At 48.5% G+C, this 22,056-nt stretch overlaps 1 protein-coding gene across 2 annotated transcripts in view; it reads right to left on the bottom strand.

Annotated features, from left to right (window-relative positions):
• Asap1 (ArfGAP with SH3 domain, ankyrin repeat and PH domain 1) overlaps positions 1-20,394 on the bottom strand; it is a 259,627-nt gene extending 239,233 nt beyond the window's left edge. The window contains exon 1 of one of the 2 annotated variants that reach the window (XM_051202528.1): positions 20,216-20,394. The gene's annotated coding sequence lies outside the window, so the exon portion shown is untranslated. The remainder of the gene's footprint in view (positions 1-20,215) is intronic. The other variant, XM_051202529.1, reaches the window with a different exon arrangement.
• Positions 20,395-22,056: the final 1,662 nt, after the last annotated feature.

Below are 22,056 nucleotides of genomic sequence, written 5' to 3'. Positions count from 1 at the left end.
AGGCAGATCCAGTAAAAGCTAGCATCTGAGTGTACACCTGGTCTGGAACCTTCTCTGTGATCCTGCTGCAGCGCTGAGTTATCTTTTCCGTGTGTGTCCACACAGTGCATGATACAGGCTTAGAGAGGGAAAGAAAGCAGAGGAGAGGAGGAGGAGGGGCAGCAAGAAAAGGAAAAGAATTCCCTCTCAGCGGTGGAGAGGTTGTTTTAGAAAGGATGGCCTCTGTGTGTCTCTGGGGGTAATGGTAAAAGGGGCATTATCCCACACGGCCACAGCCAGTTTCCCAACCGACTTCAGGGAGAGGCCAACACACAAGGGCAGCCCTTAGCTAACCTCAGAACTAACTAGAGGCTCCCTACCCTCTAGTAGCCAAAGGTTGTAGTCAACAAGGAACCCAACAGGAGATGGGAGGGAGGAGACAAGGCTGAGGATCAGCTTCCCACTTAGCCCAAGTGTCAGCTCTGCCCAGGGCTCCACCATTAAGCCTGCACCTTTGCAAGATTCTGCCAGATTCACTCTCTGCCCCTCAAAACCACAGACCCCCAGGAACCCCTAGGCAGCTACTCTGGAGGGCGCACTATGCCACACCAGCCCACACCTTCTTAAAGCTCCTTGACGTGGCCAGAAAGCACAGGAGAAGCAGCTCCAAGGCAGGAGTCATTAGAGAGCTTCAAGCAAACCCACAGTGACACACCACATCCGTTAGGTCGGCCACAGACAAGAAAAGGGGCAAAAAGCAAGACTTGGCAAAGGTCTGCTGGCTGGTGGGAATGAAAAATCACTCTGTCGCTTTACAAAGGTCTGACAGCTCCTCAAAGTTAAAAACAGTTACCTGATGACTGAGCCATTCTGCCCCAGGCATATGCCCCAAGGAATTGAAAACAGGAACTCAAATAAACACTTGTAAATGCATGTTCATAGCAGCACTTGCCATGACAGCCAAAAAGTAGCAACAACTTAGATGGTAAATGAATAAACACTCAAATCTACCCACACAATGGAATTATTGAGCTATGGAAATTAATGAAGGGGATGTGGGGGTCAAGACAGCCAAGGTTACCTAGCAGGGACCTATCCCAAGGAAATAACCTAAAACATTCAAACAAAAGGAATTTTGGCATCTACTTTACCACTGGGTAGATATTTAAAATGTTAATACTAAAAGATGCTAAATGAAAGCCATGCATGAAATCTTATATGGACAATCCCATACACGTGAAACATCCATCAGAGGTGCATACATGATGATGCGAAGCCGAGTGGTGGATGCCAGGGACTAGAAGAGGGGAGTGAGGCCATAAGGTGTGTTGGCTGAGTACATGGCTTCCTTTCGGGGGATGGAAACATCTCAGAACTATACAGAAATGATAGTCTGTCATTATCAATGGACTCCATGTCACTGAACCAGATGCTTCCGTAAGATTAGTTTTATGTCAGTTCTACATCAAGTGTGTGTGTGTGTGTGTGTGTGTGTGTGTGTGATGCCAACACTTTTTAAAGCCATCCTAATTCAAGGGAGCGTGTGTTTCCTACTGGAACAAAACATCTTATTGCTGGGCCCATGGAATTACAATCGTGACCCAGTACACTTTCCTCCTGTCTCCCTTAAGCCAGCCTCACTCCTTACAACCAATGACTTCCCCATTGTGTGACCTCAGAGAAGTGTCTCACTTCGCTTGAGTTTTCTTCATCAGCCCAGGAAACAAGGCTGATGATACCCGCTGCCTTAGGTTGGTTTCAGATTATTACAGCGGCTCCTATGAGGTTGACCTCATTCATTCCTTGTAACATAAATTATGACACTCTCTCAGTGACAGTATTATCCATCTGCTAGACCGAGTGTTGGGCTCACGTCACCAGGAATGGCAATGGTGTGTTACCAGCTCCCTGGAAGCTACACCTGAACTCTGTCTCTTAACTGTGACCTGGGTATAATCGCTGCTCAGGGATTTAGTTCACTCACCTATGAAATGGGAATAATTATAAGCAAGGGTGGGACATATCAGTATCGGGCACATGTAAGCTGATATTGTCATTGTCATAGAACATAAATACAGGGCCTAGGCACTGGCCAGCAGCGTTCATTCAAGTTTACTTTGTCTATGGCCTCCTTTCTTCCTCCTGCCAGCAGCTGCTTACAGTGTCCTCATCACCAAGTGGCATCCCAGTGCCTTGGATCAAGCAGAACTTTAGCTCCTCTAGACCGGAGCTATGTCCCTGAGCACAAGCATCACTTCCAAGGACTTTTCTGCTTCTCTACACCAAACATCTCCACTCCTTCAACCAGGCCTTTCCTACTGTGTTTTTACAGCCATCTCAAATTTCCTGGGTATACCAACAGACTACATTTCCCAGACTCCTTTGAAACTGAGGGTGATAATGGGTCAGAGTTCAAGCTAGGGAGGAGGGTGGAAATCATGTAAGTCATTAACAGCTTTTAAGAAATGGGTGTGTCTCCTCTGGCTCTTCCTCCTCTGCCAAGGAATGAACAATATGAGAAGCTTTAGGGCCACAAAAGCAGAAGAGGCCTACGTTCAAGTATGACCATGAGAGGAATCAGAAATACCCATTTTGAAGAAGAAGAAAAAATAACCTCACATTTTATAAACACCGGAGGGACTTTTTGTTGTTGCAGATATGGTTGCTTTATTACTATAGTAGCCTACTAGTCACCTGGACTAAATTGTATGCAAGGTATCATGAATAACCCCCAAATACTGTATCTGAATGCATCCTAATGCCAGAACCCATGGGCTGAAATACCAAGGCACTAGGATTTGCTATGACAAGGCCACAGAAAACTAAGGGAGACAGAAGCATCATGAGAACAAAACATCTGTGATAGTGTGTCAGACATCTGAGGAAAGGCTTGGCCAAGGAAAGCACATTGAGGAATAGACAGGGTGCGGTCCACGTTACAGGAACCAGGATGGTCAAGGACAGCTTCCGTACGGACTGATATCCTTCCCCCATCTCAAGTAGACTAATATGTGTGGTGATACTGTTTACTATCTAATAAAGCTTGCGTGGAGATCGGAATGCAAAGCTAGCCACAGCCATAGAGGCCAGGCAGTGGCGGCACAAACCTTTAATCCCAGGACTCAGGACAGAAGAAGATGGATCTCTGTGAGTTCAAGGCCACCCTGGGCTATATGAGAGTAAATCAGTTTAAAGGAGAAACAGAGCTCAGACTTTAATCCCAGCACTAGAGAGATATATAAGGAGTTCAGTGCAGTCTCAGGAGCAATCTGAGATTTGGTGAGGAGCAGAGCAGTCTGAGGAGCAGTGCAGTCTGGAGATGCACTCTGAGGGTCAGCGGATCACCCCTTCAGTCTGAGCACTGGTAGAGGAGAGAGCTCTCTGGTTGCTTGGCCGCTTTGCTTCTCTGCTCTTCAGCTTTAACCTGTTTCTGAGTTTTTATTATTCATGTTACAAATATGAAAGGCATCCAGGGCTGGGGGCATCAGGTGGAGGCCTGACAGGAAAGAACATGAAGGGGCGTTGCACCACCTGCAGGGTGGGAAAAGGGAAGGAAGATGAAGCTGAGGAGGAAGGAGAGGTGGTGTGACTGATAGACACCTGTGCAGTTCAGGGACATGTGGCTGTGTCACAGAAGAAAAGCCCAATGATTTGAGCCAGCGCATTCCAAGGAAGGCCTGTCTGAGGATTCCATTTGCCAGCCTTTCCCAGCTGCCGCTCTCCGGCCTGTGTGATTCCCACAGGGTCTTTTCCTGTCCCCTCCCTCAGCTGGGCTTCTCTGCTGCCCCTTCCAAACTCTGTCCACACTTACTCCACGGTACTTAGAAAAAGGCATTCCCCCTAAAGCCTCTGTCTTCCTCCTTCTCTATGTCTTCAAAGCTCTCTTCCATGAGCCAGCCTCTTAGGAAGGACAACACCACCCTGAAGAAGCCGTGGTAGCTGACTATCATGATGGCGAGTCACGCAAAGGTGCCTAGAGCCAGGGAGAGAATGAGAGAGCCAGAGGCACAGATCCTGGGTTTAATAATCCATGACCTTTGATTGGGGGGGTTTAACATTTAGTAGAGAGGTTCAAGACTAGTTTCTCCAAAATGGCCTCTTTCTACTATTCTTAATAAATAATAGTAATAGTAATAATAATAAAATGGAAACTCTACTTTCCCACAGCCACTTTCGAGATGAGGACACTGAGGGCCTCAGAGGTTGAACCAGCAATTTGAGCTCACAGCTAACAGCAGTCAGTTCTAGAAGCCATGTCTATGTAAAACTACAGGAGCAGGCAATAGCATTAAATTCTTCCAACTGGCTTGGGTCAGTCTGCAAGCATGATTGAAGTATATTCACACACACACACACACACACACACACACACACACACACACACACACATGCATAGACTACTTTGGGGAAATTAGTATTACATTTCAAAATGCAAGTAAAGATGCATGCCTTTGGCCTATCAGCTATACAAAGAAAAGTGTAACTGATTGTCCTGGGGCTGACAAGCACTTGAAGATGTGTATACCCTCAAAACCCTGCTCTAAAAACATGAGCTGGTCAACTTCGCTGAATAGCAACTTAGAAGCATGCATTACCCCTGAAAATGTGCCTACTCTTTGGCCTGTCAGTTCCACCTCCAACAACTCATCAGAAGTAAGCATTGAGACAAGTATACAAATGGAAAAAAGTAAACAACCTGCACATCCACCATCGAGAGTATCTGAGTACGCAGGCTCATGCCTAAAATCTCAGCACTTGGGAAGAGGCAGGGTGATGGTGAGTTGGAGACCATCCTGTGACACAGAAGACCCTGTTTCAAATGTTAAATGATAGTGCTAATACACTGTTGTCATGCATTTTCTGATCTATACAGCAGACCCAACTGAACAATGTCTACTGACACTGTTTGGTTCTCTCTAGATCGCCTGCCCAGGGAAGTCTAATGCCCCCTTTTGCAGCCCGCCAGTCAAGCAGATAAGCGTCCCCTCTCCTGAGAGTCACCTACATGTCTCTGCCATTCCAACAAGCCCCAGAGAGCACTCCACTCTCCAAGAGCCCTTCAACACAGCTGCCTCAGGCCACATTCTCTGTATTTGCTCTTCCCTTCAAAGGGCCCAGGGCCCACCTCATTGTCAGAGGCTTTTAACGATTTAATACTTCCAGGGATGTGCTGGGATCGGCACTGACAGTGTCTGGGAATGATGCCATGCCCTGCTCAGCACGTGTTGAAAGGGACTAGGTATATTCACTCAGTCACTTCCTAGAGAACTAGCAGGCACTGAGGGAGGTTGAAAACGTGTCAGCCTCATAGAGACCACAGGCCAGCAGAGTGAGTGTGTGTGTGTGTGTGTGTGTGTGTGTGTGTGTGTGTGTGTGTGAGAGAGAGAGAGAGAGAGAGAGAGAGAGAGAGAGAGACGTCAACATGGCAGATGTTTTGATGAGGTTCATATTCTATCCTAGGGATCAGCAAATGGCAGCCTGCTCATCACATAATAAACAGTACGAACACCATCATTAGTGTCTCATGCTAAGCCAGCTGTACGAGTATGTTAAGAAAGAAGACAAGGGACCATTGTGGATCAGCAGTGGGGCAGGGAAGGGACAGTTCAACTGGCCAGGTAGAGGGGAAACAGCTTTGCTGCTCTGCCTAAGGGACGTTTGTAAGCCATCAAGACCACGGAAGTCATTTTCTTCTGCCTTGCACTAGCTTCTCCATGATAATCTCCAAAACTACACAACAACGGGAACTTGGGCGTTTTCCTGAAAGAAGAGCCATCTAGGCCTTCTAGAAGCTTCTCCACGGACCCAAACTACCCCCACACTGTTGTGGAGGAATCCTTCTGTACACTGTGAAGATGTGTTGCTCTCGTTAATAAAAAGCTGATTGGCCCATTGCTAGGCAGGATTTTTGGGGCAGAGGAAATGCTGGAGAGAAGGGAGGAGTTGGAGGAGATGCCATGAGACCACGAGACACAGAGCAGGCAGGATGGGAAGTGCATACATGAAGTAAACAAACCTTGGGCGTCACATAGATCAATAGAAATGGGTTAGTTTAAGTTGTAAGAGGTAGCTAAAAACAAGCTTAAGCGACAGGCCAAGCATTTATAATTAATATTAAGTCTCTGTGTGGTTATTTGGGGGAGTGGCTGATGGGACAGAAAAGTCCACCTACATGCCACAAAATGCAGACCTTTCCAATTCTATTCACTGTTCCTGCCTCAATAACTGGGTTTTGCACACTGATGCGCCTTTGTCTAGAGCCTTGTGTCTGGATGGAATTGGGAGAGAATAGGCAACTTTATCCAGAGTCTTCCAGGGGCCAAACAAGTATTCTTTCAGCGGCCTCTAAAACACTCAGCAGTGGATGTCAGGGGTATAGATAGGAAGAGGGAACAGGGAGGGAGAAAGGAAGCTGCCCACAGTTGCAAAGCAAAGAGCCTGCCTGCCAGGACTCTGATGGCTGGATCTATGTTCTTCATTGCACATCTTACTGTCTCCACGACAGAGAAGGACTTACGCAGCTCCTTTCCCAAAAAGGACTTACATGGTTACTTTCTCATCATTCAAAAGTCTGTGTTTGGAGACTGGGGAGAAGGCTCCGGCAGTAACATGCCTGCTGGGTAAGCTCTAGGGCCTGCGTTCAAACTGGCAATACCCAGTTTGGTGACACATATCTGAAACCCTGGCACTGGGCAGACAGAGACGGATGAATCAGTGGAGTCTGCTGGTCAGCCAGTATAACCAGTCAGAAAGCTTTGAGTTCAGTGAGTAACCCTGTCCAAAAAAAAGTAGAGAGACTAGAAGACAAGAAGACGGCCCTGTACCTGAGCAGTCTTTGCTGTTGGCCACAAAACAGCTTTCACTGCTATTCAAAAGTCACCGACTGTGCGGAAATTCGGGACCCTCCTCCTTTCAGGAGTCCCAGAGCACACCAGAAGTTACTTAGCCTTGTAAGCAGTTCACACACGTCCTAACCCTGCAGGCTAGGTGATGGCAATGTCTTACCTTCAGGAAACTCCTCCCTAAGTGCTTCCAGGGCACACTGTCTGCAGAAATGTCAGCAGGCTTAGTGTCACAAGCCAGCTTGTGACACGTGTGACAATTTTCTGGGGCGTAGGCCAGATGCCCAATCATCACGGTCATTTTAACACCATCGTTGCCATGGTTGTGTTCATCACCATCAACACTGTCATTGTGGCTGTCAGCATTGCTATGGTTGTCATTATGGCCTTCATCAGAAGCAGCATCAACCATGTCACCATCACTGCCATCATCGCCGGCATCACTGCCATTGTGTCATCACTGTGTGCCATAATCAACCACCCGAAGCCGGGTGCTTTAAAACAACAAAACATTTATTCCTCCATAATTCTAGGGGCCAGAATCCATCCCAAAACCAAGATGAGGGCTGGCTTCATCCATATCAGTATTGATAAGGATATGCCAGATAGGTTGACCTTGTGGAGGCATTTTCTCAGTTGTAGACTCCCTCCTCCCTGATGACTCTAGCTAGCCTGGAGTTGAAGGAAAGACACATGGAAAGAAAGACGGAAGGAAGGAATGGAAGGAAGGAGGGAGGGAGGGAGGGAGGGAGGGATGAGGGGAGGGAGGAAGGACCCAGCACACGCAATGAATTTATTTTAACTTGATTTCCATCAGTGAATTTATTTCTTAATTATTTACGATCCAAGATTCTAGGGATTAGGACTTTAAAAATACATTTTTGGAGGGCATGATTCAACCTTCAACAGTCGCCCCCACTCTCATGAAGGCAGCTACCATTTCCCCTTCTAGGCCCCAGGTACAGGCATGTGCTCTTCACACACCTCTCAGAGCCTTCTGGCCACAGCCCTGAGAGCAGAAGTCCGATTTCCTCCATTTGAAAGAAAACAAAACTGAAGCTTAGATAGAGAGGCCTCAAACTTCCTTCAGGTCACCAAACAGCCAGTAGAAAGCTAGGCTGGGACTCATGAGCCTTGCCATCCACCACTTCATTTCTGCTGCTGCTAGCTCTGCTGACAATGGCTGCCACCTGCAAATACTTCACACGGTTCCTTTCCTCACACTGGATGTTTAAAATATCCTCACTGAACTCAGCTTATCCCAACCAACTTGAAACTCGTTCCGAGATGTGAACATCCCACACATTCACGTCCTGTCCATTAAGATGCTTTCGGAAGAAAGGACTTTTGAAGAGCAACACCTGTCTTTTTGACTGCCTAACTCATGCAGCTCCGCATATACAAACACCTGCTTTTACTGTCTACTGTGACAGCAGCTTCTGGGGACTTTCCAGTCCTCAGCATGGTATATCAGGTACCAGGATGCAAGCAACCTACCCCTAAGAGGTAGCGTGTGGCTGTCCAGTTACAAGTCTGGTGGCCATGGGAAGAGCCCAGGACATAGTGTATCTTCCGTTTCTGTGTGAAAACCCTGGACCACAGAGGCGAGAGTCCTTCTAATCCTCAGCTACAATTCACAAGGTTTTCAACTGTAGCAAAACACAGGTTGCCAGACTCTAAGTCAAAGAGGAACAGAGAAAGAAGCCATCGCAATAGACTGACTAGCCATTTGCTGCACTGCGCAGTGACAGCTTCGCTGAGTGCATGATAAGGGTACTGGGTATGAAGGTAGTGAGACCTAATTGCTTCCTCTTTACATGACCTTCCCATCCCTAAGCATGGGAGGAGGATGGGAGGGGACCAAAGGTGGCCCCGACTGAAGCTTGAGCCTGCAGTAGCACTTGGTGGTTTGAAGGATGGACTAAGAAGCAATCACTGAGTTGGGAAATGGCTAGACAATTTGCAGAAGCTCCATAGAAGCCTGCCACAGGGACTGTGGGGCAGACATAGGGGCTAGGCAGTGGGTGCTGAAGTACATGCACACACGTGCGTGCACATACACACACCTATAACCCCAACATTAAGAGGGATGGAGATGGAAGAATTGTTGGCTGCTGGCTTAGTTGAAAAATAAAAAAGTAAGCTCCAGGTTCAATGAGAGACCCTGCCTCAAAGGAATAAAGAATAAATGAATCGATACCTGATACCCTGTTTTGGCCTCCACATGTGCCGCCATATGCTCATATGTGCACATACCACATACCTTTGTCTCTCTGTCTCTGTCTCTCTCTCTCTCTCTCACACACACACGCACACACGCACGCACACACACATGCATGCACACACACACTGTAAAACATAATACCTAGCAAGGCTCCTCTGACCTGCCCCATGGAATAAACGCCCCGTGGTATTGTATGTGCCTACATGAGAACACAAAGCACATAGGCCTCTACTCTTTATGAATGCATGTCTGCATTGACATGGGGTCTCAGATGGCCAGAGATGGCTGCATTCAGTAGGCACTTAATAAAGAAAGAGGGAGGGGGAGAGAGGGGAAAGGGAGGGAGGGGTGTCAAGTGTTAAGGTATCCAGGAAGGTAACTGCAGCTAGAAGGGTCTGAGAAGGAATCGGAGAGAAAGTGCATTGTCATCCGTAGAGAGGCAGCCGCATGTGCAGAAGGGGTGGGGGTGGGGAGTCAAGTAGGAGAGCAAGGCAGTGAGGACAGAGACATACACAGCCCAGTGGAGACCTCCAGAGTGGTTCAATGAAAGAGGGGACCTAAACGGCATGCGACATGGCTGTCCCATCACGTCGTTATAGTTAGGTTTGGGGTTTCGAGGCCAGCCTCGAAATCATAGGTATCCACCCGCCTGTGCCTTTCAAATGCAGGGAGTAAAGGCATTCAACAGCATACCCAACTGGTTAAGAGGGTTGGCTAATGTAGCAGAGTACTATACAATGAATAAAACATTTCTTCTGCTTTGATGTCTTCAAAATGTTCTCCCTAAGCTAAATACCTTTTTCATCGTCCCAATGGCGGTATGAAACCATTCACAGCAACACAGAACTTGTTGGCTTGTTTGATTTTGTGACTGACTTTAAGATCATTGTGCAGTCCAAGATGGCATAGAACCGCTGCCCCCATTGCCTCCGCCTCTCAGCGCTGGGATTACAAGCATACTCCCCTACACCAAGTTGGAGAATGGCCGCCAGGTTTCGTGCATGCCAAGCAATGCTCTGCAGTCCTAAAATTCTTTCCCCAATCCCGCAGCTTTCCACCCTAATGCATTGGCCAGAATGATATAAGCCCATGCCTGAACCTGTCATTATCAAGGGGACAAGACCATGGTGATGGCTCGCTTCCTGAATAGTCCCTGGTATGTAGACTTCTGAAGACCAGGATTTTGTCAGCAGGAAAGAAGGGGAAACGGCAGTGAGCGCATGCTGCTATCTGCTCTGTCTTCCCACTCCCTCACCCCTGAGACATCTACATCCACAGACTATGTCTTAAGACTTTCGAGACAGTTAATATTAACTGCCAGCCCAACAAGAGCTACAGTCTTCCCATCATGTCATTGAGGGAGTTTCTATTTTAAGTTAATTTAGGTGAGAAAACAGGCACTATATTTGGACAGAACCGTTCCGTGGGCTGCAGTCTTAGACTGAATAAAAGGGAGAAAGGGAGCTGAGCATTCACTTCTCTCGGTTTTGCGAGACCGTGTGTGCAATGTAATCAGCGACCTCAAAGCTCCTGAGGGGCTTTCCTTGCTACGGCAGACTGTTCCCTAGAACAGCCTAAATAAGTTACTCCTTCACCGTTTCTCTGTGTAACAGCTCTGGCTGTCCTAGAACTCGCTCTGTAGACCAGGTTGGCCTCGAACTCACAGAGATCCACCTGGTCTGCCTCCGCAGTGCAGGGATTAAAGCAGTTACTTACTTTTTGCCAAGCATTGGTTACAGCAACAAGAAAGTTAAATTAATCCAAGTTCCGTTACTACAACGGAATGCTCGACTCTTGGTACCCATGAAGACAGAGAGGTGTGTATAAAGCTCTCCAGTTTTGAGACATTCACAAAACATGACACTTGTATCAGCACGTTTCTGGTGAGGCTCATAGCGGGGTGGGTGGTACGTGCTGGCTATCGGTGGTGACAGTATGTGTCAGAGCAAGCAAGCAGTCTCATTTCTGAGCCAGGAAGCAAAGAGAAGTGGGTGGGGGACCAGGCTGGCTCCCTCTGAAACAGCCTCTGTGACATGGCAGCTCCCATCCATCCCACCCATTGCTCCCACAACCTCTCACCTCCTGAAAGTTCTACCACCTCTCAAGCATTCCGTCAAACCCCGGGGGCACACCTCCGAGCCCCAGCACGCAGTGCAGCCCGCAGAGAGCCCACCCCTCCACCCCTCCGCCAGTCTATTTTAGGCCTGAGGAAGTAACTGTCCTAGGAGAGGAAGCTTGCTAAAGGCTATTTTACAGGAAGGTCTATAAAGATGCTGCTGTTTGAGTTTCCCCATGAAGAGTTCCGTGATAGTGGGGGACAGGAAACAGTGGGGACAACTGAATTCCAGAGGCAGCCCTGCATGCAGTGTTATTTCAACTAAATCATACTTACGCTTAGACCTCTCCCAAAATAACCGTTGCGCTCCTACCACAGGATCTGACCCACCGTTTCTCAGACCGGTCTCGCCTTCTTCACTGAACACTAATGGAAAGCCTGCCCCAAGTGCAGGTGGTAGCTCTCCATTGTCAAGCTCTCCCTAGTCATGCCCCTGGGACAATGTCTTGGGCCCTGCAAACTCAGGCCTGCTTTCTGCCAGCTCTTCTATATGGGGAGGAGGGACATGGATCCAATATTACACCTTTCTCTTGCATCTATCCGCCCGATACTTGAGTACACAGTCAATCATCAATCCTCAGCTGGCACAAAGACGAAACATGGAGGAAAACTCTTCCCGCTGATAAAGCTCCCCACATTGATCATGCAAATGAAGAGTCTTGTCTCACTTTTGTCTTGAACCAATCATATGCCAGGAGCTCAGGCCCTTTCCTTATATAGTGCTTATTCAACACCTTAAAATAAATAAATAAATACAAGAACTGTGAGATTTTCTCACTATTTACAGAAAGGGAAACGAAAGCCCAGGGAGGCTATGAGAAAGACCAAGGGTGGACCCTGCAGGGTCAGATGAGGAATCAGGACGTGATTCACACTTCCAAGGCAGAACTAACTGCATCTGAGCTCAGACGGCTTTGCTTGAATCTTACCGCTTACTAGCGGGTGACCGTGAGGAAGCTCCTGTACCTCATTTATCCTGTGTTTAGAACAAGGATGAACACCTTATGTCTTCAAAGGGTTTTGATGGAGAGTGAATGAGTTATGCAGAGAGAGTGCTTAGGACACTGCTTAGGACAAACATCCACACACAGGGAATGCTATCTATCATCATCATCATCATTGCTCCCAAGCCCAGGGGCTTCCTGTGGCATCACTAAGAACATTTTGCACTCATCCAATAATAGCCTTAGGCAAGGACAATGACCTGCCACTTGAGCACATGAAGACTGCCCCTCAGAGGAGCGGGCAGAGGGAACAGTGAGTCAAAGCTCAGCAAATACATCAACTCTACCCCATTATGGCTCTCAGTGTGGTAGCTCAGCACTAGCTCAGCTCCCCCAAATCCAGCTGCTGACAGTACTCCAGAGAATGGCCCTTACGTGATTAACAAGCTTGGAGAGTAACCAACAGGGTCCCAGTCTCCCCACGTCTACAGCCCCGCCATAATCTGGAAAGGAAGGTAAATCCAGGCAAGACCTACTGCCCTTAATCAGGGTCAGGTCCTAGACTCAAACCCAGAATTCTGTCTTAATGTAGTAATGTTCATTCTCTTACACCCGTGTGTCTGTCTTCTGTCTCTTCCTCTCCCAATTTTCCCCTCTGAGATAGTTTTATTCCTCACCAATAGTTAATGCTAGACACTGAAGGCTATTAGGTCCCTGGACCAGGTTCCCTCCTTAACCAGCAGGAAGTACCTACAGCCAGTCAACATAAGAGCGAGCCCAGCAAATACTTGCTATCCAAATCCAACCTTTTTTTTTTTTTTTTGAGATGCCAATGACCTTGAACTTTGCCTGCTTCTATCACCCAATGATATTACGTGTGTACACCATCACACCAATTTATGGAATATTCCAGATTTAATCCAGGGCTTTATGCCTGCTAGACAAACACCTGACTCGACATCCCCGAAGCAGCCAATGTTTCATTCCTAATGTGCTCATACAGACCCGGGTTCTCTTTTCTTAAAATGGCATCTTTACATTTTCATGAATGTTCTTTCTTCTCCTGTCCTCTTAAGGACCCCGAAAGATCTAAGCCACTTGCTTCCAACTTGGTACCTACCAGGAGAAAAGGAAAACTGAGATCCCTTTACAAAGCCAGGGCCCATAAAGGCCAAGTCTTCTCTGAAAAGAAGGCCCAATTGATTCTTTTCATCTATCCAGGAAAAGCCTTAGGCCAATAGTTCACCTTCCTAATGCTGCGGTCCTTTAATACAGTTCCTCATGTTGTGGTGACCACCAACCATAAAATTATTTTCATTGCTACTTCATAACTGTAATATCTGATATTCAACAACACCTCCCTCACAATAGGTCACAACCCACAGGTTGAGAACCACTATCTTAGGTTCTGGGGCAACGGGGGTGTGTGTAGTTCCCATGCAAATACTGAACACTGTGAGTATGGAAAGCTTTTATACCAAGAATCTAGTGACCAAAGATTCATCCCAGAAGCTCTGGAAGAAATTGTCCAGGACCCAAGAGAGCTTTAGGGTTGTTGCAGACGCATAAAGACTCTCTGTAGAGACAGATACCTTGGATACACAGGGCACAAACCACCATGTTCCCAAAGCAGAACATACCACAGATAGGAGAAGTAGATAATCCAGATTGATGTCAGTCTGAATGTGAATATCAGCATGTTTGAAATTCTATGAAACAGACGAGAAGCCCTAAGGAAGGAGTAGGACCCAAGGATAAAAGGCAAGGAGCACTTTTCAGTCTGGGCCGTCTCCCTAGCCCTTCAAGGATGACCTGAGAAAGAACTGAAAAGAATTTCCTAGAAGTGACATGAACAGTCATTAAAACTGAAAACTTAAGGATGGAATAGTCTACAAGCAAAGCAAATAGTTGGCTGGTGTGAGCCAGTACATCTAACTCTACCTCCTTTCTGCTCAGCACCCCATGTAATAATGGAGTGCCGTTCATGCCACCAAACCCCTTCAAAATGTTCCATGTTTCAGGAAAGACAACCCAATGAACAGTTTCCCTAAAGATGGCCGCAACAAAGCTACGGGGGTCACCCTTGTGCTCTTCCTATGTTATGCCAGTCAAGTCTGTATGGTTAGTATATAACAGAAGGAGCAGCAGGGTCACAAGCAGAGCCCCGAGTCTACTGGGAACCGTTCCCCTTGGCCATCCTGTTTCAGTGATGGTTACAGAACTCAGGAAAACTACATCCTTTTTACATCCAAAATAAAAAACAGCCTCAGTGTAACATGTACACAGGATATTCCACGCATACAGGGCTTTACGAAAGCAGAGGAGGTCTAAAACTTGACAGGCTAAAAGTGCAGGCTTTCCTGGAACGGGTACAGCTACCTTCTTGACATTCCTCTTCCTGTGCTGCCCACGGAGATCCACCAGAGTCTGCTTCTGCAGAACTCCAGCTATGACTGGAGGAAGCACCCTGAGGCGTTGGGAGCTCTTCTTCATCCCAAACCAGACTCCAACTGGGCCCCCTAGGCAAAGCTGAACCAGCTCACTCCTGTTTTTCCAAGTCTTTGTGCACCTTCACACTTCCTGGCTAAGGGCATTTCTGGGGGGGGAGGGGTATATCAGGGACTAAGGAGAACCTCAGGTAGCCAACACCCTCAGCTCTGCAGCCCAGCATGCTGGGGTTGATCTTCAGAGTGCTAACGGTCTCAGCAAAGTGTCTGGTTTCCAGGAATATTCGAGATAGAAGCCCATTTTTCTCTAACTGAAAGTCTGGTGAAATCTGGTCCTAATTACCCCCTAACGGTAACGTGGCTGCTAGGCACATCATGGCTGAGTCCTCAGACAATGAGGCCACCCACCCATGCACCACTCACAGGCTGGGCCCTCTGCTAGTGTTTCCCCCTAAGACTTCAGATATATCTGTCCTTATCTAACACGGGATCTTTCCTGTCCTCTCTCGTGCCTTTGGGAACAGGGCTGACTCATGTTAGGGACATTAGCTATAACCTGGAAACCAAGGTTTTAGCTGTATAAAAGGGCTTCACGGAGTGCTGAGAAATGAATCATAAATCAACCTTATATGAGAGGGACAGTCCCCTAGCAGCAGCCACCCATGCTAGGCAGAGGGTGTGAGGACAGGTGAGCTGGGAGGACTCTTACGGCTGGCGATTTAATTCACTGTTGAGGCAGGGTAAGAAGGACTGAAAGGAAACCATCAGGTCTAACTCCCCACAGCAGAGTTCAGAGGAAGGACTAAACATCCATCACCAGTGTCATAGGGAATGTTTCCTGAGCTGCCTACTTGCTGGGTTAGCAGCCTCTCCCCTTGACCACCCACAGCACCTCCCCTACCAACCCCGGGTGCATCCTGGGAAGATGCTCTGTTACAGGGCAAAAAGGACTGAAGGCTGAAAACAGAAGCCATGTCACCAATCAGCCCATCTTACAAGGACAGTGGGGCTGGAGATGTTGATGCTTGCCTAACAGGTATGAAGTCCTGGGTTCTAACCACAGCACTCCATAAACCAGAGGTGGTCGTGTACACTCGTGACGCCAATTGTAATCCTCCAATTTATAAGATAGAAGCAGGACCATCAGAAGTCCTCAGCTAAAACAAACCTAGGGGCAGCAGCTGAGATTGCACATGCAGCCCAGTGCAAACACTTAAAGGCTCTTCGAAGCAGGAGAATCAGAGGTAGGAGTCAAGACGGCCGCAGGGAGACTAACTTGGACATTGCTGACTTTGGAGGCATGAGCCCAAGTACACAGTTGGCTTCTAAGGCTGGGGAATAAAAGCAAAGAAGTTCTATTCAGAACATTGGTTCTCAATCTTCCTAATGCGGCAGCCCCTGCCCCCAAGGGGGTAGAGACCCACAGGTGGAGGACCACTGCTTTAGAGCTTCCAGAAGGACAGCACCTTGATTTGAAAACACCAAGGCAATTTTCAACTCCCCCATAGCTGTAAGCTGGTAAACTAAACCATGACATTTCTTTTATTACTTCAGCAACAGATAAACTAATATACTGCCACTACACTTACCTTAAAAAAAATACCATTTTCATTTACACGTCTATCCCTCTGGTCAAAAAGAACAACTGATATTTCTTGACCTTATATTTGCTTCTAGTATTTACTGTGTCACAGGGCCTGTCTGAATGTTTCCTAGGCGTAAGGTCTGGAGAGAAAAAGGTAACCTCAGTTGAGCAGCATGATTGAGGGCACTTAAGGATACAAGAGGGCCAGGAAGTAAGAGGCAGCTTCCAGGAGGTAAAGACTCTCCCATTTAAAAGATAAATGGGAGTCAGCCATAGGGAGAGGAAGAACACACCAGGCAAGGAATAACATAAAAGATGCTCAGGGAAACAACGTAGAAGGTGGGTGGCAGTTAAGTGCTTCAGTGGCTCAGCTTCCAGCTGACAACACCACCTCCAGATGAGGAGTCTCTTAGTTTAAGGTACTGTGCCCTCCTATCCACCTGAGACCTTCGTATGGATGCCAGCCTCAGCACAGTCAGTACCCAGCTTTTCCTCCAGAAACCTAATTCCTCCTGCATCCTCTCCTGTCTCTTATATGGTGCTACCATGCCCCAAGCTGATTGAGATAGAATCCAAAGACTCAAGTTGAGTCCTCTCCCCGCCCCCAACCATCCCACACCGCCTCTATATAATCCATCATGTGTAAATTTTATCTCCAAGTCCTACTAGGACCCACTAACTCCTCCCCACCACTGTGGCCTACACCACCATCACCTTCCTGGAATAGCAAAATGGCATCCTGATGCAGCTTCCCTACGACCCACTCTTCTCGAATGTCAGTCACATCCTACTTCTGAGCCTCAACTCAATAGCGCTCCCTTTACACTTGGTGGGAAGATTTCCAGGCTGCGTGAACTTGGCCCTAAAATACTCCTTGACCTTACCTTTCAATGACTCTGGTCACTCCCTGGAGTGCTTGGGGCCCTCCTATGCATGGAAGACTTTGTATATTACCACCCATCCCCTCAGAATTTCCTTCTCCCACATCTTCTCAGTCTAGCTTCTTCCTTCTCTCCTTTCCAGACTCAGACCTGGATTTCCCTAGTAAACCAAGAGCCAACATTGTATTCCCATCCTTGGCATCATTCTTTGATTTCCTGGGGGGAGTTTACAGCCTACAAGTCCTCATGCCTAAGAAATTACCAGCTTCTTCCCGGATGCCTACCTCCTCTAGTGGAGTGCAAGCTCTAGCAGGGCAGGGTCCCATCGATCTTCTGCATCACTGTATCACAGGGACTCCATGCAAGACTTAGTGTAGAGCAAGTGCTCAATATACGGTTGTGTAAGCGATTAATTAAATGAGAGAACATAACCCTGACAGCAAAAGATAAGGCTGAAAATAAGAGGCCTTGAGACCAGGGTGCTATTCATCTTTGCATGATTAGTACCTCCCACAATGCAGCCACTTAGCAAATGTTTACTGGATACAAGAGAGAATGACTCAATGCAGATGAATTTGGAAAAGGCTGTCCTTTCTGGGAAAGGCTCCCAAGGAGTCCCCTCTTTTGGGGGAACACTAGTATGTGTATGCACAGTCACACACACATACCCATGAACAGTGGGGTCAGACTCAGTCTCTCGATGTATTTAGTGCCAGGCCAGGGCATGTCAGCAAGCTCAAGCAACCACAGTGCAGAGTCAGGGCACCTGACTTTTTACATGAGTTTCAGGGATTTGAACTAGGGTCTTCATGCTTGTACAGCAAAACTCTTTCCAACTGAGTCATCTCCCCAACACTTCCTCGGTCCTTCCTAGGGGTAACACGTCTAGAGCATCCCAAAAGTGCTCAAAAAGTGATAGGTGTCACTGTCAGCACTGCCAGTGTAGGAACCATTTGGGCAGACTTCTAGAAAAGCCCCCTGGAACCTATGTGAGACACGCCAGGGGGAGAGACAGAATGGGGGAAGAGAGAATGAAGGGAGGTCAGGAAGATCTCACCAGGAAAAATGTAGAAACAGCACAGGTGAGAGGGCAGTTTTCTTTTTCCTCAGGACCACAGCCACCTGGGCTCAGTAAGGAGCAGCCAGCTGGGAGGGGGGTCTGGACCCGGAGAGCTCAGCTTGAATGCACACATTCATCTCTGGGCCTGCAGGGCTTGCAATGGTTTTTTGAAAACCTGGCTTGCTGTGGGTGGGGAGGACCGGAGAGGTGTAAGGAATTTCAATTTCCTTTACCAAATGGCAAGCTTGTGAGCAAGTCCTTTCTCTCCAACATTATCACATACTAAAAATGAAAAACCAGCCTCTGAGCTTTCATGAGGAGGAAAGTAGGTGGGCTGCCCAGCTCACAGAAAGAGGAGGACTCAAAATCAAGACCTTCTGACAAAATCTCACACTGTCTTTTTGGTGGCTTGGGAGTTTGGATGTTTTCAACCACAAGGAGAGAATAGAGAAAAGCAAGCCCCCATATAATAACTACAATTGTATATAGCCGAATCCCAAACTCACTTGGGTCAGTGAACAGAAGAAGTTGAGTAATATTTTAATTTTCTTTTCTTCTTCTTTATTTTTTATTTTTATATTTATTTATTTATTTTGCCAGCATACAAGGTACTAAAAATCATTATGCACTTTTGAATAGGGTAATTTAAAAACGCCTTATCACAAAGTATGTTCTTTCAGATAACTTCGTATCTCAAAAGCAGCAGCAATAATAGATAAGCGAACAAGAGGAGGTGCTAAAGTGGCGAGGGCTGAAAGACACAACTCCACATCTGGTTCATGGCTGGCAGGTCATAATCCGACACAGGCAGGGCAGCCTGGTCACAGAGTTTAGAGAATTAGAAGCTAGCTGTTCCCGGCTAGGCCACCAAATGGTCATGTGCCCTTTCAGAAGACAGGTAACCTGTTTGAACAGCTTCCATTCCACGTTAATAAAAAGTGCAAACAGTTGATTTCTGGTTTTCTGCTCTCCCTTTTCTTCCCTACGCGATCCCCACCTCCCCACCCCCTTCGCACTGGCCCTACACGGAATGTGTGTGTGTTTGGGGGGTGGGCAGCTTCCAATGGCCCTGCAAGAAGACCTGGCCACTCGGGTTAGAACAGACATGAAAACTGGCCTAAAAATTAAATTCGGTGTTTTGCAGTCTCAAAACATTACTCAGCAACCCTGTACCACCGCTATCCCAGAATCAATTCTGTTAAGGCTACCTGATGGACTAGATGGAGAAAAACAAAGTGGTCTTTTGGAACAGTAGAGCTAAGGCTAAGGTCAAATTAATGATAGTCTAGACTTGGCTAACCCTCTCCATGATTAAAAAAAAAAAAAAAAAAAAAAAAAAAAAAAAAAAAAGAACCCGCCTTATGAGTGTCGGAGATGATGTCTCGGGATGAATCAGACAGCAGAAAACCAGATACCAGCGAGTTTCTTTTTTCTTTTAAACTTACTGTTGCTCTCCTAAAAATCATCAGGTCCCCAACGGTACAAGCGGAAGACACAGACACGTCTCAGCTCCCCTCGCCCCCCAACCCGGTTTTCTTTTGCTTTAAGTAAGTGGTCTGGGGCCTGTCTGGCAGCGCCATGTCCAGGCCGGGTCCCGCGCCGAGGGGAACTTTCCTCCACTGCGCAGTAGACAATGCCGCGGCGAATGCCCGCGCCTTCAGTCGGCGCGGGGAGAGCGCCCGGGAGAACCGGGGAAGTACCTGGGGGGAGCAGGAGAGCTCCGGGGAGGAGAAGGAGAGAGCCCCACCGGGAGGGGAGTGTGCTCAGGAGGACCGGGAAAGCGTCCCCACGGACGGGGACAGCGCCCCCACGGATGGGGACGGCGTCCCCTCGAACCTGGAGAGCCCCGGGCAGCTGTCCGCTCCTAGTGCAGGAACGGGGGAGCATTGCGCCCCGGCGCATTCCCCCAACCCGGGTCTCCTCCGCAGAGCAGGGGAACGCGCCCTCCAGCGCTGCGGATGCCGAGCCCCCGGGCGGCCTGGCCGGCCCGGCAGAGCGGGCCGCGCGCCCCACACGCCCCCAGACCCCGGGCTGCAGCTCTCGGGGATGACAGGGACACCCAGAGCCCGCAGGGGTGCGGGTGGCTGTGCAGCGCCCCGCCGCGCCCGCCCTGCCGCCCCGCCGCCTTGCCACTCACCGGGACCGGGCGGGCCGCTGGGCATTATTCCATCGCGGGCGCGGCGGGGCCGGGCGAGGCGCGGGAGCCGAGCGCGGCGCAGGAAGGGGCGGGCGACCATGTGCCGAGGGGGAGGAGGCCGGCGACGCGAGCCGCTTGCTCGATCCCGCTCGGCGGCGGCGGCGGCGGGCGCGGGCTGCAGGAAATCCAAACACTTGGGCAGGAAATCGGAATCCTGACTAAGCACTCCCGGCCCCCGGCTGCCCCGCGCCGGGGGCTCCCGCCGCGCTTAACCCTTGGCCCGCCGGTGCACTGCGGGTCGTCCGAGTAGGACACCGCAGGGGTGCGTGGGGCGGGCCTCGTCCTTGCCCACAGAGTGCAGGGATGGGGTTCGTCAGCAGAAAACCTTGGCCTTGAAGTGGAGCTTGCTAAAGCTAGGACAGCCAGAGAGGACTGTAGCCTCTCTCCCATGCTACCACGATGGCCTTGCAATCTCTCCTGACTTTCCCCATCACTTTCACCGGTTCCGTTCGGTCGAGTTCTCTCGTTTGCCCTGTGCCTGGGGTGGGGGGGTTTGGTTGGGGGGGGGAAGACCCTTTTGGGTCAGAATGACACAGGGATGATCTGGATAGCGTATGGATTTCCATGTCTGAACCCAGGTTGGAGAATGGCCTTTTCCTTTCTCCTGCAAATGATACTTCCTTGAACCCCAGTTTCTCAAAAAAAAAAAAAAAAAAAAAAAAAAAAAAAGGTGTGTTTGTGGACTTAATTTGGAAGCAGAAGCTTAGACTGGCACGCTGGAAACATCAATGATAGCCATGCTTAGCTTTATTATTGCAGTCTGAAGACCTCAGAGGAAAAAGGCTGCTAACTTGTGGGATGTGTGTTCTGCCTGTCTATGTGGATTTACACTGCTGAGGGTAGGTCTGCCCTTCCAACATCAGTCCCGTGTGTCGTGTCCTGTCCTTCCCTATCACTGGGTGATTGCTTTTCTTTGAGTTTTCCTGAAACTGCTGTCTGAATGAAAGGTCAGCGGCTACGCAGACCCCCTTCTGGTGAAATCTGAAACTCACCAGGCCTCACAAAATTTGAGATTTTGTTCTTAACCTGAGGGCGGGGGCGGAACTCCACTGGGCAGAGGGGGTGTTAATAAGCCTCAAGATGCTCCAGGAGGATTAGGAGAAGCAGCCTGGGAGTCTGGGAGGCCATTGGGAGTGATTCATTGTGGTTTCCCGAGGAAATGCCACATTTTTTTTTTTTTTTTTTTTTTTTAACCTGGAGGCTGAACCTGGTGGCTTTGCTTAAAGTGTTGCAGATTCCTTTGAAGCCCCGACTTACAGGAAGGACCCATATGTGGATAAGTGAGAACTGAAAGGAACATGCTGAGAACTGAAATTTGGGTACCAGCTTGTCTCCAGCATGCGCTTTGCGCCCCAAATCCATGTCTTTTTCTCCAACTCTTTCTGTGACCACAAGTCATAGGAGAAGCTCCACGCAGGGCACCCGGCGCCCAGGGTCCTGCCCTTCGGAGCTATCATCCATTTGGAGAGAACTTCTACCCAACTGAGGTTGGCCAGTGAATCATAGCGCAGAAGCCAGGGCCCCCAAACATTAGATCTGGCCCCCACACCCTCATTGCCCCCTCTCTTAGCATCCCATCCCTGGTTTTATTTCTTCATAATTTGTGTCACTATTTTATCTTTCTGGAAACTTACCATTTCCCCATGGCTAAGCCGCGTTACAGCAATACAGTAGGATCCTTGACTTTCTCTTTTGTTCCATATTCCAGTGCCAAGAACCATCCTAGCACACAGGAGTCCCTTAATAAACACTTACTGGAGTGGGGGTGGGGTGGGGCAAAG

This window comes from Phodopus roborovskii, unplaced genomic scaffold, assembly GCF_943737965.1.
Source record: "Phodopus roborovskii unplaced genomic scaffold, PHOROB, whole genome shotgun sequence".
NCBI classification, from domain to species: domain Eukaryota; kingdom Metazoa; phylum Chordata; class Mammalia; order Rodentia; family Cricetidae; genus Phodopus; species Phodopus roborovskii.
Note: the sequence above shows the minus strand (reverse complement) of the source record. Positions and strands in the feature narration are given on the sequence as shown.